This window comes from Xenopus tropicalis, chromosome 3, assembly GCF_000004195.4.
Source record: "Xenopus tropicalis strain Nigerian chromosome 3, UCB_Xtro_10.0, whole genome shotgun sequence".
Lineage (NCBI taxonomy): Eukaryota > Metazoa > Chordata > Amphibia > Anura > Pipidae > Xenopus > Xenopus tropicalis.
In genome coordinates this window covers 148,278,209-148,297,639 of record NC_030679.2, presented here as the reverse complement: position 1 = coordinate 148,297,639, position 19,431 = coordinate 148,278,209, and positions in this window count along the sequence as shown.

Here is a 19,431-nt window from a genome sequence, read left to right as displayed (position 1 = left end):
ACAACATTTGTACAGAGCAAGATATCAGTTATGGAGAGATTACTCAGGAAGAAATACATGGGAGACCTGAGGTGGTGGCTTCCCAAATACAAAGCAACTATTAAGAGGTTCCCACTCAATGCCATAATGTATATCAACAGACAGAGATAAAAGAGAGAGCTCCTTAATACTTGAGAACCTTGAAATCCAAAAAGAAGAAATTGTGTGATTTTGGTTTGATTGCAGCTGCTCATTGAATTCATTATACAATGGAGAAGATGTGTCCTTACTGGTCTCTGTCCCTTAGTAACAACCGAGGCTCAAATGGCTGGAATTTCTCTCAATTTAGTCACAATAGGACTGATCTAGTTGGTGTGTGGGTAATTAGCTCATACAATAGGGAGTAGAATAACAAATGCAATCTGCCCCCATGTATTTTTGTTATATTGTGCCTTGGAAACTGGAAAAGTAGAACAACCAGATAAAATAGAAGCAGAAAAATTTATGGGAATTGAGAATTATTTTGCCTCATTGTGATTGGATAGTAAAGCACTTCATTAGTTCTCTCCGCAAGTGGATTGTCCTTGGCTTCTTTCTTTTTTTAACTTCAGATGAAGCTCAAGAATATCAGTACCTTCAGCTTGATATGGACTCTGCGGCCCCAGGGAGAGCGGGTAGGAAAGGACTTACTCAGGATCTCTAGTCTGTACGGAGCAGCCGTTTGCCCCAATGTTCCACCAATGATGTTTGAAACTGGTTTATAAAGGTTCGAGACTGTTACTTGTTGAGCTCTGGGAACACATCAAATTCCTTGAAGACCAATTAGCTTTCAGATCAAACTGAGCTTGAATTTATTGTGTCTCTATGTTTGATATGGTTCCACTGGTATATTTATGGTATACTTATGGTATCAATATCAGGATATAATAATACAAGTAGATTGTAAGCTCTTTTAGGCAGGGCTCTCTTCACCTCTTGTATCGGTTACTGATTGCTTTATATGTTACTCCTTGTAGAGTGTAAGCTCTTTTGGGCAGGGCTCTCTTCACCTCTTGTATCGGTTACTGATTGCTTTATATGTTACTCCTTGTAGAGTGTAAGCTCTTATGGGCAGGGCTCCCTTCCCCTCCTGTATCGGTTACTGATTGCTTTATATGTTACTCCTTGTAGAGTGTAAGCTCTTTTGGGCAGGGCTCTCTTCCCCTCCTGTATCGGTTACTGATTGCTTTATATGTTACTCCTTGTAGAGTGTAAGCTCTTTTGGGCAGGGCTCTCTTCCCCTCTTGTATCGGTTACTGATTGCTTTATATGTTACTCCTTGTAGATTGTAAGCTCTTTTGGGCAGGGCTCTCTTCCCCTCTTGTATCGGTTACTGATTGCTTTATATGTTACTCCTTGTAGATTGTAAGCTCTTTTGGGCAGGGCTCCCTTCCCCTCCTGTATCGGTTACTGATTGCTTTATATGTTACTCCTTGTAGAGTGTAAGCTCTTTTGGGCAGGGCTCCCTTCCCCTCCTGTATCGGTTATTGATTGCTTTATATGTTACTCTGTATGTCCAATGTATGAAACCCACTTATTGTACAGCGCTGCGGGATATGTTGGCGCTTTATAAATAAATGTTAATAATAATAATAATACAAGTAGTAGGCAGTCACGCACATGAAACATTTATTTGGTGCCCAAAACAATCATAGATTTATCCAACATTCAAACAAAGTAACCCTACCAAAATGACAAGGGGAAATCATTGCTCCATGGTTTCTGAGCTCCTCCCTTTGAATTTTGGATAAATCTATGATTGTTTTATGCACCAAATTAACATTTGTGTGAAACTGCCAACTATATTGTTTATTCAGGGTCTAGGGCAGTATTCATACATGGATCAGGTGATTCCTAAGTACTTACTATGAGTGATTGTTGTATGATTTGGTCAAAGTGGTACTTGTACTGCCAGACCATTTTTGAACAACTTTCGGAAACGAAAATTTTGTGCCATTACGATATTACCGTAATTAATTATTCATAAGCATTTTTGTGACATTTCCGACCAACGGAAATGATCGTACTTAATCCGAATTTTACCCATTTTGGGATTCGAACTCGTACTTTGATGAATGCGCCCCATAGAGTAGGTTTGCCGTAGAAAACTATAGATTTTTGGAAATGAATCCAGAATAGGTAAAACTGTCTTTCTACTCAAAATTACCAAGTTGCAATGCTTTCCTAAATGTACCGTTTTTTATAAAAATTTTGTGAAAATTATTTCAAAGTTCCACCCTACAATTTCTTATCTCCCACATATTATTAGATACCAAGATAAAACACCCTAAATATAAATACCAGGGGTCCACTAAACAGTTTGATACCCAATATGTATAGGTTTACCTAACTATGTGGCATGTAGGGGCCCCAAAATGAAAATATCCTTTGTCATTTCAGTTACTCCAAAAGCAATATATTTACTGCATTTTATGGGGGAAAAGCTATAAAAAATAAGTTTACCCCAGAAAACCATATATTTTTGTAAAATACACATTCCCCTGAATCTAAACTATGTACCTCTGTCTTTCTACTCCAAAGTACCAAGCCGCAAAGCTTTTCTAAAATTGGTGATTTTAGGAGATTTCCAAAATTCACTTCAAAGCTTCCACTTTGCAGCATATTTCATCCCACATATTATTAGGAATCAAGATAAAACACCATTATTATCTACCCCAGGGGTCCACTGAACAGTTTGATGCCCAATATGTATAGGTTTACCTAAGTATGTGGCATGTAGGGGCCCCAAGGCGAAGATACCCCCATCATTTCTGTCATTTTAGCTATTGCAAAATCAACACATTTACTGCATTTTATGTGGGATAAAGCTATAAAAAAGTTCATGCACTCCAGAAAACCAAAGATTTTTGGAAAGTACACATTTCCCAGAATCTAAAATGGGTACCCATGTCTTTCTACTCCAAAGTACCAAGCTGTAAAGCTTTCCTAAAATTGGCAATTTTGATGACATTTCCGAAAATCAGCTCACAGCTTTTACTTTGCAGCTTCCTATCTCCCACATACTATTAGGTATCAAGATGAAATATCCTAATTTTGTACTCCATGGGTCCACTGAACAGTTTGATGCCCAATGTGCATAGTTTTACTTCAGTAGGTGCCATGTAGGGGCCCCACAGTGAAGATACCCCATAGGATCTATCATTTCAGCATATTTACTGTATTTTATGTGGGGTAAAGCTATCAAATAGTACATTCACCCAAGAAAACCATATATTTTTGGAAAGTACACATTCCCCCGAATCTAAAATGGGTACCCATGTCTTTCTACTCCAAAGTACCAAGCTGCAAAGCTTTCCTAAAATTGGCAATTTTGATGACATTTCCGAAAATCAGCTCACAGCTTTTACTTTGCAGCTTCATATCTCCCACATACTATTAGGTATCAAGATGAAATATCCTAATTATGTACCCCAGGGGTCCACTGAACAGTTTGATGCCCAATGTACATAGTTTTACCTAAGTATGTGGCATGTAGGGGCCCCAAAGTGAAGATACCCCATAGGATCTATCATTTCAGCACATTTACTGCATTTTATGTGGGGTAAAGCTATCAAATAGTACATTCACCCCAGAAAAACATATATATTTGGAAAGTACACATTCCCCTGAATCTAAAATGGGTACCCATGTCTTTCTACTCCAAAGTACCAAGCCACAAAGCTTTTCTAAAATTGCCGATTTTGACGAAACTTCTGAAAATCACCTCAAAACTTCCCCATTGCACCATCTTTTCTCTCACAGGTCATTAGGTAACCATATAAAACACCATAAATATGAACACCAGAGGTCTACCAAACAGTTTGATGTCCAATATACATAGGTTTATCAAAGTGCATGGCTCTTACAGACCCCAAAATATATCTTGTGTACACTCTTTTCATGGCATACATTTACCTAATTCATAAACACATGGGCAGTTTTGTGTGTGGTAAAAAAGGCAAAAATATAAGGTGACCCCTGAAAACCATATTATTTTGGAAAGTACACATTCAGTCAAATCCAACATGGGTAAAGATGTCTTTCTACACCAAAATGCCAAACTGCAAATCTTTCCTAAAGTTAGCATTTTTTGTCATTTCTGAAAGTCTCCTAAAAAGTTGCAATTTGCCATTTTAATCTCACACAATTATTTACATACAATGGTAAATCTCACCAAGTATGAACGCCAGAGGTCTACTGAAGAGTTTGATTCCAAATATGCACAGATTTACCAAAGTATGAGGTTATGTACAGACCCCAAATAAAAGCAGTGCATATTAATTTTTTCACCTGCCAACTCAGCTTCTGCAACAGAGCCCCTGACTGCATATTATGTGCCGTAACCCCCCATAACTGTACAGAGACCCCCAGAAAACCATATATTTTTGGAAAGTACACATTCCGACAAATCAAACATGGGCAAGGACATCTTTCTACACCAAATCACCAAACAATAAAGCTTTCCTAAACTTAGTGGTTTTGATGACGTTTCTAAAAATCAACTAAAAATCACCTAAAAATGCCCTGCCGGGGGATGTTGGGTAGGGGGTTCCTCACGGTGAGGGCAGTGAGGTTGGGAATGCCCTACCGGGGGATGTTGGGTAGGGGGTTCCTTGCGGTGAGGGCAGTGAGGAGGTTGGGGAATGCCCTGCCGGGGGATGTTGGGTAGGGGGTTCCTCACGGTGAGGGCAGTGAGGTTGAGAAATGCCCTGCTGGGGGATGTTGGGTAGGGGGTTCCTCATGTTGAGGGCAGTGAGGTTGGGGAATGCCCTGCTGGGGGATGTTGGGTACGTGGTTCCTCACGGTGAGGGCAGTGAGGTTGGGGAATGCCCTGCCGGGGGATGTTGGGTAGGGGGTTCCTCACAGTGAGGGCAGTGAGGTTGGGGAATGCCCTGCTGGGGATGTTGGGTAGGGGTTCCTCACGGTGAGGGCAGTGAGGTTGGGGAATGCCCTGCCGGGGGATGTTGGGTAGGGGGTTCCTCACAGTGAGGGCAGTGAGGTTGGGGAATGCCCTGCCGGGGGATGTTGGGTAGGGGGTTCCTCACAGTGAGGGCAGTGAGGTTGGGGGAATGCCCTGCTGGGGGATGTTGGGTAGGGGGTTCCTCACGGTGAGGGCAGTGAGGTTGGGGAATGCCCTGCCGGGGGATGTTGGGTAGGGGGTTCCTCACAGTGAGGGCAGTGAGGTTGGGGAATGCCCTGCTGGGGGATGTTGGGTAGGGGGTTCCTCACAGTGAGGGCAGTGAGGTTGGGGAATGCCCTGCTGGGGGATGTTGGGTAGGGGGTTCCTCACGGTGAGGGCAGTGAGGTTGGGGAATGCCCTGCCGGGGGATGTTGGGTAGGGGGTTCCTCACGGTGAGGGCAGTGAGGGGGTTGGGGAATGCCCTGCTGGGGGATGTTGGGTAGAGGGGTTCCTCACGGTGAGGGCAGTGAGGGGGTTGGGGAATGCCCTGCCGGGGGATGTTGGGTAGGGGGGTTCCTCACGGTGAGGGCAGTGAGGGGGTTGGGGAATTCCCTGCCAGGGGATTATCCTGCTTAAGGGGTAGATATTTACCTTAGCTATGATTCTTTTGGTTTTGATAAAGTTTATATCAATAGTTTTTAGTTTAATATTCTTGCACATAAGATGGTCTAAAGGGGCAATTACCTATTTACCATTTCTTTGTATTATTAAATTATTATTTCTTTATTATTATTATTATATTATTTATTTGTATTATTAAATAAATTATCTAATCACTTGTCATTGTTCAGAATATCAATTCTGGATGACAGTCAGTTATGGCAGTGCAAGAACAAAACATTTATCCTGCCATAAAATTTGGACAAACATCTGGGTACATTGACATATTAGGTCATATAGCGCATAATCTTTTAATGTGCCCATGGACCAGGGTTTTGTATCAGTACCTTGGCAGAGATCCATTTATTCAAAGCTTTCCAGATCTCCTGATTCCTAAAACTGTATATGATGGGGTTGAATAGTGGGGTAACCATCACGTACAGAAGGGAGATGATTTTATTCACATTTAATGACTGCCCTTTGGTCGGAACTGCATATTTAGCCAACAGAATCCCATAACTTGTGGAGACCACAGTGAGGTGGGAGCTACAGGTGGAGAAGGCTTTCTGCCTCCCAGTGTTGGAGGAGATCCTGAGGATGGAGTGGAAGATACAGACATATGTTGTAACAATGAACAAAAAGGGTAGCACAACCACTGGAATACATAGCATGGTCATCCATCTTTCTATAACAAAGGCATCAGAGCATGCAACTTTAATAAGGGGGAGAAAATCACAAAAAATAAAGTCCAAGGTATTGCATCCACAGAATCCTTTGTGTAAGGTCCAAATAGCCAAAGACCCACTGAGGAATACAATTTGTAACCAAGACCAAATAACCAGATGAAGACAATGCTTATTGGTCATTATGGTGACATAGTGCAATGGTTTGCAGATGGCCAGGTATCGGTCATAAGCCATAACTGTGAGTAGGAGGCATTCACCTCCAGTGAAGACACCAGAAATGAAATACTGAATTATACAAGCAGACACAGACATGGGTTTTCCATTGGTTAATAAAGCGCTGAGCAAGTTGGGAACAACATTTGTACAGAGCAAGATATCGGTTATGGAAAGATAAGTCAGGAAGAAATACATGGGAGACCTAAGGTGGTGGCTTCCCAAATACAAAGCAATGATCATGAGGTTCCCACCCAATGCCATAATGTATATCAACAGACAGAGATAAAAGAGAGAGCTCCTTAATACTTGAGAACCTTGAAATCCTAAAAGAAGAAATTGTGTGATTTTGGTCTGATTGCAGCTGCTCATTGAATTCATTATACAATGGAGTGTTCTTACTGGTCTCTGTCCCTTAGTAACAACCGAGGCTCAAAAAGCTGGAGTTTCTCTCAATCTATTGTGTGAAACAATTTACTATACAAAATATGGCTTCTCCAGAGAAAGATTTATTCAAATTCAAATTCAAATACAATGAGTCTCAATAGGACTGATCTAGTTGGTGTACGGATAATTAGCTCATCCAATAGTGAGTAGGATAACAAATGCAATCTGCTCCCATGTAGTTTTGTTATATTGTGCCTTGGAAAGTGGAAAAGTAGAACAACCAGATAAAATAGAAGCAGAAAAAATACTGGGAATCGAGAATTGTTTTGCCTCATTGTGGTTGGATAGTAAAGCCCTTCATTAATTCTCTCCACAAGTGGATTGTCCTTGGCTTCTTTCTTTTTTAACTTCAGATGAAGCTCAAGAATATCAGTACCTTCAGCTTGATATGGACTCTGCGGCCCCAGGGAGAGCGGGTAGGAAAGGACTTACTCAGGATCTCTAGTCTGTACGGAGCAGCAATTTGCCCCAATGTTCCACCAATGATGTTTGAAGCCGGTTTATAAAGGTTCGAGACTGTTACTTGTTGAGCTCTGGGAACACATCAAATTCCTTGTAGACCAATTAGCTATCAGATCAGACTGAGCTTGAATTTAATGTTTCTGTATGTCTGATATGGTTCCACTGATATATTTATGGTATATTTATGCTTGAAAGTAGACATCACAATCAGGATATAATAATACAAGTAGAAGGCAGTCTCGCACATGAAACATTTATTTGGTGCACAAAACAATCATAGTGAGGGGTTCCTCACAGTGAGGGCAGTGAGGTTGGGGAATGCCCTGCCAGGGGATATTGGGTAGGGGTTCCTCAGGGTGAGGGCAGTGAGGTTGGGGAATGCCCTGCTGGGGGATGTTGGGTAGGGGTTCCTCACAGTGAGGGCAGTGAGGGGGTTGGGGAATGCCCTGCCGGGGGATGTTGGGTAGGGAGTTCCTCACAGTGAGGGCAGTGAGGAGGTTGGGGAATGCCCTGCCAGGGGATGTTGGGTAGGGGGTTCCTCACAGTGAGGGCAGTGAGGAGGTTGGGGAATGCCCTGCCAGGGGATGTTGGGTAGGGGTTCCTCACGGTGAGGGCAGTGAGGAGGTTGGGGAATGCCCTGCCAGGGGATGTTGGGTAGGGGTTCCTCACGGTGAGGGCAGTGAGGGGGTTGGGGAATGCCCTGCCAGGGGATGTTGGGTAGGGGGTTTCTCATGGTGAGGGCAGTGAGGGGGTTGGGGAATGCCCTGCCAGGGGATGTTGGGTAGGGGGTTCCTCACGGTGAGGGCAGTGAGGGGGTTGGGGAATGCCCTGCCAGGGGATGTTGGGTAGGGGGTTCCTCACGGTGAGGGCAGTGAGGTTGGGGAATGCCCTGCCAGGGGATGTTGGGTAGGGGGTTCCTCACAGTGTCAGTAAGGGTTTGTGTGTGCTGGGGTTCACTTGGCAGTGTTGAAATTGATGGCATTTTGTCAACCCAACTTAACTATGTAATTATGTTAAAAGGTATAATCACTAAGGAGTGACAAATATTAGTCAACCCCCCTCCCCCATTGATTATAATTGCTTACCTCATTCCCCCCCCCCCCCCTCGTCACTGCTACTAATTGCTAAAACTGCACCAGCTCTGGGTACATCTGTAGGAGTATCACATTATAATCTGCTTCTTTGTTCCTCTCCACCTCGGGGCCAGTGCATGCCCAGTACAGTGAAAATGGCGACTTTTTGCTTGAAGTTCAGCTTCTCACTCAGCAAGAAGAACAAAGAAGTGGAAGAAGGTCGGGGTGTGGTGACTCCTACAGGGCAGTTTTCAATGAGCAGGAGCATCAGCCCAGGGTATAGGGTAAGAGATTATAATCACTGTGGCCCCAACATTTTTCAATCCCTAGGGGCACATTTACTAATCCACGAACGTCCGAAAAGCGGCCGAATGCGTTTTTTTCGTAATGATCGGTATTTTGCGATTTTTTTTCGTAAATTGTCGCGACTTTTCCATAGCCATTACGACTTTTTCGTAAACTGTCACAACTTTTTCATAACGTTACGACTTGCGCGAATTGTCGCGACTTTTTCGTAGCCGTCGCGCTGAGTACGAAAGTTTCGGATTCATTCAAGCTTCAGTATCGTGACTTTCCTTGGGCTGAAAGGTCTGAAAGTGTTGCCCGCCGTTTACGAGAGCTCAATACGAAAAAGTCGCGACAATATACGAGCAAATTGTAATGGTTATGAAAAAGTTGCGACAATTTGCGCAAGTCGTAACGACTACGATAAAGTCGCGACAATTTACGAAAAAGTCAGAATGGCGACGAAAAAATCGCAAAGAATTTGAAAAAGTCGCAAAATGTTCATTTCCAATCTGAATTTTTCCCATTCGGATTCGTGGCTTAGTAAATGTGCCCCCTAGTGTCGGGTTTGGGCTATTTAAAAGATCAGGCTAAAGAAACTGCAGGAACCAGTGATTCTTAACCCATCAATACATTCAGTCCAAGGGGGCAATTTACTAACGGTCAAATTTTTTCTTCTATGATTCCCATTTTTTAGCTAGCAATGAGCGTAATTTGCGAAACGGCAAAAATGCCACTTGCCAAAAACGCGGCAAATTTTTCTGCAGTGAATTTTGACACCAATTTCGAAAAATCCACCAATGGTAAAACGCAGAAATTCGACACAAATCAACGACTAGTGGATTATTTCGCCCAACACTATTTTTAGCGCTAAAGTCACGGAGTCGGCAGACTCATTAATAATTATAAGTTGAATGTTATTGAGCTGCATTTTCTTTTCACGTTTTTAAGTGCTGCCGTTTTTTTGCTTGTAATGATGAGCAAATAAAAATATTTGTAAAATTTGCAAAACTGGAGAAAAATTCACCACAGGATTTATTTGCTGCCATTTTTGCCATGACAGTATCTTTGTTTTCATGCAATTTGTTCTGAAGAAAATTTGGTGGAGGTTTCGCAAAACAATTCACCAGTGGTGAAACGCGGAATTTTGAAAAAATTGCTCATCACATTAATTTTTTTTACGAAAATGAGGTTTCAAACTATTTGTATTTGTTTCATGTTTTTATACCTTCATACTTTTTATATTTGGATTTTTTCAATAAATAAGGAAATAATTGTAGTTTTCAAAATTGCTCAAATCTAAATTTTGATAAATGCTCCTAAGGGTCACATTTGCTAAAACTCTACCATTTCTAATTTCTTTCTTTAAAAAAATTCGAATAAACTAATTACCACAAATGTCTGACATTTACTTAAAAGTCTACACTGAAAAAAGTCTGTGGAGGAAAAAGTTGCAGAAATGTCACAAAACTAAATTGTTGCACCAAAACCTCTACTTTTTCAAATTGTTGCAAAAATCTCAAAATTCAAAAATGTTTTGAACTAAAAGAAGGATCCTCCAGGGAAGGGACATTTGCCTTTGGCTTCTACGTGATCTTGGCAGGTTTAAGCTAGCGAATCGTTGGATTTGGATTTTTAGCCATTTTGATGCATAGTAAGGGGCACATTTACAAAAGCACGAATGCTCCGAGCGTATTTTCGCCGATTTTTTCGAGCGTCCACACGACTTTTTCATACGCCGCACAACTTTTTCGGACGTTTGCGCGAAGAATCGGAAAGGTTTTACCGTTGTTTACAATTGTTCGGTATGAAAATTTCGTAACTTTCGGATCGCCGATACGATATTATCGTGACTAATACGATTTTTTCGTAAGCATTTTCGTGATATTTGCGATCTTCAGAAATTTTTGTTTCCAATCCGATTTTTTCCCATTCGTGATTCGGATTCGTGGATTAGTAAATGTGCCCCTAAATCTTGAAAAATTCTAGCACTAAAAAAAATCAGATTCGGGAAAAAAAAATCCAACCATTTGTAAATGGCCCTGTAAGTGTACTACTGGTACTACTTTCTTTTCTTTTTATTTTACTATGTATTATTATGTAATTATTACATTATTTATAATGTAAAATATAATACATACCATTTTCCTCCATCAGGGTTCTGGATATTACACAGATAAATAATTGTTTAAAAGGGTTATTTATCAAAATGTAAATTTCTGAGATTTTGTTTTTTAATTGAAAACTCCTCAAACACAAATGTGGGCTTATTTATTAAAAAAAAACTTGAATATCAAATATTGGAACACTAGTGATGAGCAAATTTTTTCGGCAGGCATGGATTTGAAGCAAATTTTTGCATTTCGGCATTAGGGAGTTGTTTTGGAAAACTTTTCTTGAAATTTGCAGAAAAATGTGTTGAAAAAAAAGTTGCGCTCGCGCCAAAATGGGCGCGGTCACGATAAAATAGGCATGGTCACATAAAAAACCGTGGGCGACAAAAAAGTTGTACGACAAACACGTTTCGCAAATCTTTCACCGTTTCGACAACTTTCTGGTCGTTTCCCAAATTTTACGGTGAAGCGAAACGGGACAGATTCGCTTATCACTATGGAACACTTAAAAAGGTGAAAAATCCAGAAGGATGGCATTGAGTCTACCAACTTTAAAAAAAACTCGAATTAAAATTTTGCTACAACTCACATTGACTTATATTGCCATATTTTTACATTCAAGTACAAGTTTTCGAAACTGTAATTCAAATTTGCAGATTTTAGAGCAATTTTTTTCTTACTTCTACATAATTTTGTGATTTACAAGTAGATTTTCACCAGAACTCGATTTTTTCGTTATTATTCCCAGAAAAATTTCAGTTTTTCAAAACTAACTCCCATCATTTGTGATTTATTAATGTTTGGTTAACTTTTTTGTAAAATTAAGGGATTCCCAGTTCAAGGGGAACTTAATCCCCTAATTGTTTTCAGTTTCACACTTTTCAAGGGGAACTTAATCCCCTCACTGTTTTCTATTTCACACTTTTCAAGTGGAGTTAATCCCCTCATTGTTTTCAGTTTCACCCACTTTAAAGGGAAACTTAAACACATTATTGTTTTTCAAGAGAGCCAATGCTCCTAAAATGGCCGCTGGAGCACTTCCTGTTTGAGAAAAATAAAGAGGATTCAGGGAAACAAATGTCCATTCAAACTCAAATTTTTCGAGTTTCAACAACACTTTCAACTAGAAAAATTCGGGATTTTCCAATGTAAACTTGAAATTTTCACTCAAACGATTTAAGCATTATCGTGACATTTTATAAATACAACAATGATCGAGTTTAATTCGAATTTATACTGTGTTTTTATGACCTTCAAGGCCAGAAAAAAAAGCTAAAGATTATATCAGTAGCAGCAAGATTGATTTTTTAGAAATGGATAGATCTAATTCCTCCATCTTTGACAGGTAAACTTGTAAAGATAAAGGTTTTATGTTATATTGTCTAGGCAGAACCCCACTTTGCACATAATATCATTGGGAGTATAAATATTACTGATATTCCATTTTATTATATTTATATGTACACAGAACCCCTACAGTCTATCCAATCACATGCAGAGCTTGGGTATACCATAATAATAACTTGCCCATTCTTCGTCTATGATTATTCTTCTAACCATCGATTGTCTATTCAATTTTCCTACTGCTGGACACGTTGTCATGGCAACCATTCCCCACCACTTCCTACTTTACAGAATCATGGTGTGTAGCCATGGCAACCCATACAGAGCACTTACATGCCAAATAAAGGCTCTTATTCCTGCAGCCTCAACTATTCTTTTCCCACAGCTGGTCACCAACCATTTTCTATACTCATTACATTTCATCGGGGGGGGGATCTTTTCCATTTATTCCATTTTTCACATTTTTCCATCTCCTTGACAACACATTCTCCCTATTTGTCCTTCTCCCAGAGTTCAATCTGTAGTCTTGGAAACCTTCATAACAACATGAAGAAAAACACGGTCTAAATAAATCATTCACCAACATCTAAAACCATTAGCCAGTATGTTTTTGACCTTTCATTTCCAGTTCTTGGAGAAGACTTGTAGACATCTCAGCAGAATCGTTGAAGGCCTTAGCAGTTGGATGTATAGTAGACAAAAAAAATGTTTTATCATGTTGTTCTTTAAGATACAAAGGCCTTTATCCAGTGTAACAACCATCTTGAAAATCAAGAATGACTAAGTAAATACAAGAGCCCAATGGAGGGCAATTTTATAGGAACATGTTCTACCTTATCTCTAGGTGGTATAGGGCAGCAATGAGTTATGTCCATTAATGCCATTGAATATAGCAGCAATGCTTTCAGTGGAATGATGGGATAGTCACCCAGGTACAGAGCTGCTCTGATTCTAGGATGTAGAAGATAAAAGCAGCCGTGGTATTAAATGAACTTTTTGGCCAGTTTCCAACTGTCTTTGGATTTTTGGGGATTTTTGGAACACTGGTGTTAAATTGCTGAAAATTGATGTATGGTTCACTGATTTATTCATATCAACTCATCGGTCTTCATATCTCCACCACTTGGAATGGAGGGGCAGAGAGAATCAATATCCATTGTAAATAGAAGGTTCTGAATAGTCCATCAAAGCCCACAAGAATTAAGAATTCACTGAGTGTCTAGTAGAATTAAGTCTAAAACAACTGGACTTTTCTGAGATTTTCTTGAAAATGTTCCACCACTCATCCGAGTGGCTTCTTCAATTCAAATGTCTAGACTGTATTCATGACCTGGATGAATGAGAATCTTCATAGACCTTTGAGAACTTTAAAAGCAAAATGGGAAATTATGTAGTGGAACTACAAGGATGCATAAAGTGATGGAAAAAGGTACAGTGTCCAACCACTATGCTAAACAAAGTAACTTTAGACATGGTGGCCTCCACCAATACACCCAATGAGTCAAACAACTGACCAGATGGAAACAACGTTCATGGTTTATAGCAGCAACTCATGTAAGTCCCACGGGAAAGTCCCGCAGAAAATGCATGCACCCACGAGCCCCATTCAGGCCTAATTAACTTTAAATAGACAGCAATGTATGATGTATATAGGATCTTGGTTCCTGAAGAAGGGTGGTGGATTTCCATGCCAAACGCGTTGAACAATCTTCTTAGTAAAGCTATATACCTTTGGAAGTCTGTGAGTAGCCATTTTGTGGTCACCATAGTTGTGGCACCATCACTGTGTTTAGCACAGTGGTTGTCCACCACATCATTTTCCATTTCGATTTTTGGGCTTCAAAACAGAGGAGAAGTTAGAAGAGGCTGCAATTGGTTAGCATTTGATTTGGAAGATCATGACAAAGAGCTGACACTTTATTTATTGGTATTTTTTACTTGTTCAGGGATTCCATAGTGAGTTGTTCCTACAATTTTACCGTGGTTGTGGTATCATTGCAGAACTGATGCAATTCCGACCCACACCCAATTAAAAAACAAGGCTGCAATGTTCAATGGCAGTTAATTGAATGGACTTCAGTGAGGTTGAAGAACATTCTAGTCTGTAACTGCCCCAGTCACATGATTGATCCTAAACAGCAAAACAGAACAATATCACCAACATTTTGCCTAATGCATTGGAGTCGGTAACCTTAGAAAGATAAGTTTACTCAATGCCTTCTGGAGTTCCTGGTTCTTAAAACTGTATACAATGGGGTTGAATAATGGTGTAACCAACGTGTATAGAAGAGATATTAATTTATTTACACTTATAGACTGCCCTTTGGATGAAAATGTATATTTAGAAATTAGTATCCCATAATATGTGCAGACAACAGTGAGGTGGGAGCCACAGGTGGAGAAGGCTTTCTGCCTTCCAGTGTTGGAGGAGATCTTGAGAATGGTGAGGAAGATACAGACATATGTTGTAATGACAAATAATACGGGTAACTGTAACACAAGTAGAGATATGATTGTTAACATTATGGTTGTAATTGTGTCAACCAAAAAGACATCTGAACATGAGACTTTAAGAAGAGGAGCAAAGTCACAATAAATGTAGTCCAGGGTATTGCATCCACAGAACCCTGAGTGTGAGATTGTAATAGTGATAGGCAAGCTTAATAATAATATTCCCAACAAAGGCCAAATAACCAGATGGAGACAATGCTTATTGGTCATTATGGTGACATAGTGCAATGGTTTGCAGATGGCCAGGTATCGGTCATAAGCCATACCTGTGAGTAGGAGGCACTCAACTCCAGTAAAAAAACAATAAGCATAGAACTGAGTAACACAAGCAGAGACAGACATGGGGTTCCCATCTTGAAGTAATGTACAAAGCAAATTAGGCCCAACAGTTGTAGAGAGCGAGATATCAGTTGCAGAGAGATTACTCAGGAAGAAATACATGGGAGACCTAAGGTGGTGGCTTCCCAAATACAAAGCAATGATCATGAGGTTTGCACCCAGTGCCATAATGTATATCACAAGGCATATAGAGAAGAGCAGCTCCCTGAGGGGACGAGGAGCAGAAAATCCCACCAGAAGGAATTCCGTTATTTTGCTTTGATTGCAACTGCTCGTGGTATTCATTGTGAAATGAAGGAAAAGATGTGAATTTAAGTAAAATATTTCAGATCATTTTTATATAGGTATTTGGCTGGGATTACACCTCGTTTGTCTGCCTCTTCTTTTCAGTGGAGGTGAAAGTTTAAAACCTTCTCCTATCAGTCGACATTGTGCTGAAGTACAATGACTGCCATGAATGGCCCACCCCACCATCATCATCATCGGCACCTCTGAAATGTTCAGCCTTTTATAGAGCTTTGAGATGGTCCCTTGTGGAGTTCCAGCAACCAGGAGAATCCCTTATGGGCCAATTATTCAACCCTTATAGCTTTTGGTTTAACAAATTTAGCCTAATCCAGATATTAATAGTATTAAATAATGCCTTCTGCTTCAAGGTGCAGCATGTAACAGCACTAAACTCTCTGGTAAAGTCCTCGCAACATGATATTGCTGCAAAACTTTAGAGAACGATGGCACCGGAATTATTTTTTGATTCACTTAAGATAAAACTGGTGGTTGTAGAACCTTGGAAAAATTGTCTGTATAGACATCTTATTTATGAAATATAAGAACAAGGAATCCATTAACTCTTTTTCTGCCAACGACGTATGCCACATATTTAGGTAAACCTATACATATTGCTTTATATGTTACTCTGTATGTCCAATGTATGTAACCCACTTATTGTACAGCGCTGCGGAATATGTTGGCGCTTTATAAATAAATGTTAATGTAATGTAATGTAATATTGGGCATCAAACTGTTCAGTGGACCCCTGGAGTTCAAAATCAGGGTGTTTTATATTGGTACCTAATGCTATGTGGGAGATAAGATGCTGCAAAGTTGAAGCTTTGAGGGGATTTTTGGAAATGTTATCAAAAATGGCAACTTTAGGAAAGCTTTACAGCTTGGAACTTTGGAGTAGAAAGACATGGGTACCCATTTTGGATTTGGGGGAATGTGTACTTTCAGAAAATGTATGACTTTCTGGGGTGAGCATACTTTTTACTAGCTTTATCCCACATATAATGATGTGAATGTGTTGCTTTTGCAGGAGCTGAAATTACAGAAATGACAGATCATATGGGGGTATGTTCACATTGGGGCCCCTACATGCCACATACTTAGCTAAACCTATACATATTGGGCATCAAACTGTTCAGTGGACCCCTGGGGTTCAAAATCAGGGTGTTTTTATCTTGGTACCTAACACTATATGGGAGATAAGATGCTGCAAAGTGGAAGCTTTGAGGGGATTTTTGGAAATGTTATCAAAATTGCTAACTTTAGAAAAACTCTGCGGCTTGGAAAGACACGGGTACCCATTTTAGATTTGGGGGAATGTGTACTTTTCAAAAAATATATGACTTTCTGGGGTGAGCATACTTTTTACTAGCTTTATCCCACATATAATGATGTGAATGTGTTGCTTTTGCAGGAGCTGAAATTACAGAAATGACAGATCATATGGGGGTATGTTCACATTGGGGCCCCTACATGCCACATACTTAGCTAAACCTATACATATTGGGCATCAAACTGTTCAGTGGACCCCTGGGGTTCAAAATCAGGGTGTTTTATCTTGGTACCTAACACTATATGGGAGATAAGATGCTGCAAAGTGGAAGCTTTGAGGGGATTTTTGGAAATGTTATCAAAATTGCTAACTTTAGAAAAACTCTGCGGCTTGGTACTTTGGAGTAGAAAGACATGGGTACCCATTTTAGATTTGGGGGAATGTGTACTTTTCAAAAAATATATGACTTTCTGGGGTGAGCGTACTTTTTACTAGCTTTATCCCACTTATAATGATGTAAATGTGTTGATTTAGCCGGAGCTGAAATGTCAGAAATAACAGATCATATGGGGGTATGTTCACATTGGGGCCCCTACATGCCACATACTTAGGTAAACCTATACATATTAGGCATCAAACTGTTCAGGGGACCCCTGGCGTTCAAATTTAGGGTGTTTTATCTGGTTACTTTATGACCTGTCGGAGATAAGATACTATAGACTGGAAGCTTTGAAGTGATTTTTTAAAAATTTCACAAATTTTGATAAAAACCAATAACTTTAGGAAAGCATTGTGACTTGATAGTTTGGAGTAGACAGACAGTTGTCCCTATTCTGGATTCCCCAGAATCTGTTCTTTCCAAAAATGTACAATTTTCTGGGATAAACCTTCTGTTAGTGGAATTATTGTCCTTGAAATCTAAAGTATGCAGCTTTCTGGAGCAGTGCTTTGGAAATTTGGTAGTGTACTGCTGGGAGTTTTTGACCTATACATGTGAGAAATCTCCATAAAACTATATATATTTGGTATTGGCACGTTCAGGAGACATGGTACTTTCCAAATCCGTTGTATTTTTGTGCATAAAATAATTTTTGTTTCTAGTATGTGTGTTTATATTATGGAAAAAATTTTTTTTTTTTTTTTCATTTTTAGACATTTAAAAGCCTATATCTTGTTACAGAATTGGAATTACACAAAAATTCTACCATATTTTGAAAGCTTAGACTGTCCAAAAAAAAACATATATTGTTTTCCTGGGTAAAATAAAAGTCTCCCAGAGGAAAGGCCCCTAAATGAAACAGTGCAAAATGTTCAAAAACTGTCTGGCAGTACAAGTTCCCCTTTGACCAAAACCACTTACAGAGACCTCTCTGCTAGGCAAGCTCCTCCCACCTTTCCGCTAAGCAAAGTAAATACAAATTTGGTATTAGGGCAACGGGGTTTTATAGTTATAGATTATTATTTGATTTGAAATGTTACATAGCGTCCCTGCCCTCACCATGAGGAACCCCCTACCCAACATCCCCCGGCAGGACATTCCCCAACCCCCTCACTGCCCTCACCGTGAGGAACCCCCTACCCAACATCCCCCGGCAGGGCATTCCCCAACCCCCTGACTGCCCTCACGTGAGGAACCCCCTACCCAACATACCCCAGCAGGGCATTCCCCAACCTCACTGCCCTCACCATGAGGAACCCCTACCCAACATACCCCAGCAGGGCATTCCCCAACCTCACTGCCATCACCATGAGGAACCCCCTACCCAACATCCCCCGGCAGGGCATTCCCCAACCTCACTGCCCTCACCATGAGGAACCCCCTACCCAACATCCCCCGGCAGGACATTCCCCAACCCCCTCACTGCCCTCACCATGAGGAACCCCCTACCCAACATCCCCTGGCAGGGCATTCCCCAACCCCCTCACTGCCCTCACCGTGAGGAACCCCCTACCCAACATCCCCCGGCAGGGCATTCCCCAACCTCACTGCCCTCACCATGAGGAACCCCCTACCCAACATACCCCAGCAGGGCATTCTCCAACCCCCTCACTGCCCTCACCATGAGGAACCCCCTACCCAACATCCCCCGGCAGGGCATTCCCCAACCTCACTGCCCTCACCATGAGGAACCCCCTACCCAACATCCCCCGGCAGGGCATTACCCAACCCCCTCACTGCCCTCACCGTGAGGAACCCCCTACCCAACATCCCCCGGCAGGGCATTCCCCAACCTCACTGCCCTCACCGTGAGGAACCCCCTACCCAACATCCCCCGCCAGGGCATTCCCCAACCCCCTCACTGCCCTCACCCTGAGGAACCCCCTACCCAACATCCCCCGGCAGGGAATTCCCCAACCTCACTGCCCTCACCATGAGGAACCCCCTACCCAACATCCCCTGGCAGGGCATTCCCCAACTCCCTCACTGCCCTCACCGTGAGGAACCCCCTACCCAACATCCCCCGGCAGGGCATTCCCCAACCTCACTGCCCTCACCGTGAGGAACCCCCTACCCAACATCCCCCGGCAGGGCATTCCCCAACTCCCTCACTACCCTCATCAAAAGAATTGTTGTGCTTCAAAAAAAACTGTCTCTCTTGTCAAAAGAATTGTCTCGCGTCAAAAAGAACTGTCTCTCTCATCAAAAGAATTGTCTCGCGTCAAAAAGAACTGTCTCTCTCATCAAAAGAATTTTGTGCTTCAAAAAATACTGTCTCTTTCGTCAAAAGAATAGTCTTGCGTCAAAAAGAACTGTCTCTCTCATGAAAAGAATTGTCTCGCGTCAAAAAGAACTGTCTCTCTCATCAAAAGAATTGTCTCA